Source organism: Elephas maximus, chromosome 6, assembly GCF_024166365.1.
Source record: "Elephas maximus indicus isolate mEleMax1 chromosome 6, mEleMax1 primary haplotype, whole genome shotgun sequence".
NCBI classification, from domain to species: domain Eukaryota; kingdom Metazoa; phylum Chordata; class Mammalia; order Proboscidea; family Elephantidae; genus Elephas; species Elephas maximus.
Window position 1 is genome coordinate 105,634,921 of NC_064824.1, and position 3,500 is coordinate 105,638,420.

The following is a 3,500-nucleotide window of genomic DNA, read 5'->3' on the forward strand; positions in this document are numbered from 1 at the left end:
AGGTAGATCTTGCTGTCTAGAAATAACTATTAAATGCCAAGCTGTATGCTTGAAATGACTACATGCAATACTTGATCAAGGCATTTTAATGACAAGCTCTTCAAATTCTTGATAGTCAATATTGACAAGAAACTTTATTTATAAAAGTAGCTTATGATGCAATTTAAAACCATTTGAAAAACTTGAAAAATTGAAAATTTATATCTAGAGCCTAACAGCGCCTCGTTTTCTGTCATTGACTCATGTAATGTTGATATTTTTTGCAATAGTACAAATGGATCGCAAAAGCAATTGAATTTTTCATAGTGAAGTATTTTAAAGTAATGATGAAGTTCTGATGTATAGAATGTGCACGTGTTAGAGCACATGTGTGAACCTTGCAACTAGCTTGGATGTCTCTATGCAAATAGACACCAAAAAAAAACCAAGCCAACCCTGTTGTGGTCGAGTCGATTCTGACTCATAGTGACCCTATAGGACAGAATAAAACTGCCCCCATAGAGTTTCCAAGTTGCGCCTGGTGGATTCAAACTGCCGACCTTTTGGTTAGCAGCCCTAGCCCTTAACCACTACGCTGCCAGAGCTCCCAAATAGACATAAGCATCTGTAAAACAGAATTATTTGCATCCATCTGGAGCTGTACCTATGGGCACCTGGGCTTCAGCAACCCCCGTTCCCAGCTGGCTGCTCCTTACCCCCTGGAACATGAAATTATCCAGCAACTAGAGGGTTCCTTGGAAACCCTGGTGGCATAGTGGTTAAGTGCTACAGCTACTAACCAATGGGTCGGCAGTTCAAATCTGCCAGGCGCTCCTTAGGCGCTCCTTGGAAACTCTATGGGGCAATTCTACTCTGTCCTGTAAGGTCACTATGAGTCAGAATCGACTTGATGGCACTGGGTTCGGTTTTGGTTTTAGAGGGTTCCTTATCCACGATGGTCAGTGGCACACTCTGCATCAGGCTGCTTACGTAGATGTTCCAGCTGTCAAGGGCATTCTCAGCTCAGACACATGGCAACAACACATCACAGCAAAGCAGTGAGGACCAGATACCTCTGGTACTCTTTGTCCTTAGGGTGTGCACTGTCAGACCTCACTTCCTGGGCTGCTTTCAGAGGTTCCCTAGATGCGGCTGCTTGCAGCCGCAAGTGACCAGCTAATGAGCCCTGGCTTCCCCAGCCCCTTTGTGGCTACCTAGAAGGCAGAGGATATAGGTGTTTCTTGGCACGCATGCAACTCATTTGTGTGTGTTATTTGGATGTGCTATGAGTGAGCCTGGGAAACCAGTCTACATTTCCCAGACTCCCTTACAGATGGAATTTCAAATGTAACCTGCTTCCTCCAAACAGATGTGCCTGCTTGAAATTAGTAAGACTGAGTGAGATGGAGGCCATGCTTCTGCTCTCTCTGCCAGCAAACAGTCATGGAGCATTTGATTTTTTCTGCAATAGCAGTAGCAGAGGTCCCAGGATGTGGTGTGGCAGAATATGGAACATCCATTTTGTTGATAGGAATTGTGGCTAAGGTAATATATCTCTAGAACCAGCAGTTAGGCAGCATCTTCCTGATTCTCCAGCTTCTGGGTTTTCAGCAAGAATAGCAGCTCTTCTGGACAGCCTGTTCTCTGGTGGTATTCTGGAAGTCATTCCAGAAAGCCATACTAAAGCCTTTAGATATTCCAATCATCTTGTAAGCATGGGGAGTCTTACCTGAACGTCCTGAAGTTAACATCCAAGCATTTTCTGTTTAAACTAAAGTGGTTTCTGTTATCAGTGTCTAATCCTGATTGATACAGACATTATAATATAGGCATATATGTATGTTGTAGAGCCAAAATACGTAATACCTTTCTTTAAAAGTTTTTGAATTTTGTTTTAAAGACTTTCACTCAAGGTTAGAGACACATATCATGTTACTTAGACCCAATAGGTGTTCCTGGCAGGTGCAAATGGTTAATGCACACATGGGTTGGTATTGACTCAATGGCAACTGGCTTTGGTTTTTAAGACCCACTAGGAACATCCCATGGAGACCTAGTGGTGCAGTGGTTAAGAATTTGGTTGTTAACCAACCAAAAGGCTGGCAGTTTGAAACCACCAGTTGCTCCTTGGAAACCCTATGGTGCAGTTCTACTCTCTCCTATAAGGTCTCCATGAGTTGGAAGCAACACGATGGCAATGGTTTTTTTGGGGGGGGGGGTGGGGGGACACTCATGTACAATACCAGCTGGTTTTACATGTGACCTTACCCTCCAGACAGGGGTTCTCCAGACAGTGATGAGGCGTCCCTGGCAGGTGAAGGGAAAAGCCAACCTACCTGCCTTTGTTTTCTGCTTGTTCTCCTTGCACCCAACTTTCTCCGTACTTCTGCACTTGTCATACTCTACAATTCCACCTCTGGCAATTTTTTGCACTAGGACCCACATTATCCTGGAAGAGGGAAAGGAAGATACCATCAAACTTTTGCTCATTTGTCTCAGGAAATCCATTCCTTATTTATGCCAAAAAAAAAACAATGAAGACAGAAATATATGGAATTTATTACATACATAATATTTTCATCTTGTCATCATTTTTAAATTAAATTAGACAAAGAACCAACACCCATATTTTGAAACCTTTGAGGAACTGGAGGTTGCTTAGGTGCCTCAGAAAATACTCCGCCCATCTTATTAACCCCATGCATGTGTCGGTTTGTCGTACTGCGGGGGCTTGCATGTTGCTGTGATGCTGGAATGAGGGGTATCATTGCTGATATCAGATCATGGCTGAAAGCAGAAAATACCAGAAAAATGTTTACCTGTGTTTTATGGACTATGCAAAGGCATTTCACTGTGTGGATCATAACAAATTATGGATAACATTGTGAAGAATGGGAATTCCAGAACACGTAATTGTGCTCATGAGGAACCTCTACACAGATCAAGAGGCAGTTGTTTGAACAGAACAAGGGGATACCGAGTGGTTTAAAGTCAGGGAAGGTGTACATCAGGGTTGTATCCTTTCACCATACCTATTCAATCCGTATGCTGAGCAAATAATCCAAGATGCTGGACTATATGAATAAGAATAGGGCATCAGGTTTGGAGAAAGGCCCATTAGCAACCTGCGATATGCAAATGACACAACTTTGCTTTCTGAAAGTGAAGAGGACTTGAAGCACTTACTGATAACAAAGGTCACAGCCTTCATTAGGTATTAAACCTCAACATAAAGAAAACAAAAATCCTCACTACTGGACCAGTAAGCAACATCATGATAAACTGAGAAAAGATTGAAGTTATCAAGGATTTCATTTTAAATAGATCCACAATCAACACCCATGGAAGCAGCAGTCAGGAAATCAGATAATGCCTTGCATTGGGCAAATCTGCTGCAAAAGACCTCTTTAAAGTGTTGAAAATCAAAGATGTCACCTCAAAGACTAGGGTGCTCCTGACCCAAGCCATGGTGTTTTCAATCACCTCATAGGCATGTGAAAGCTAAACAATGAATAAGGAAG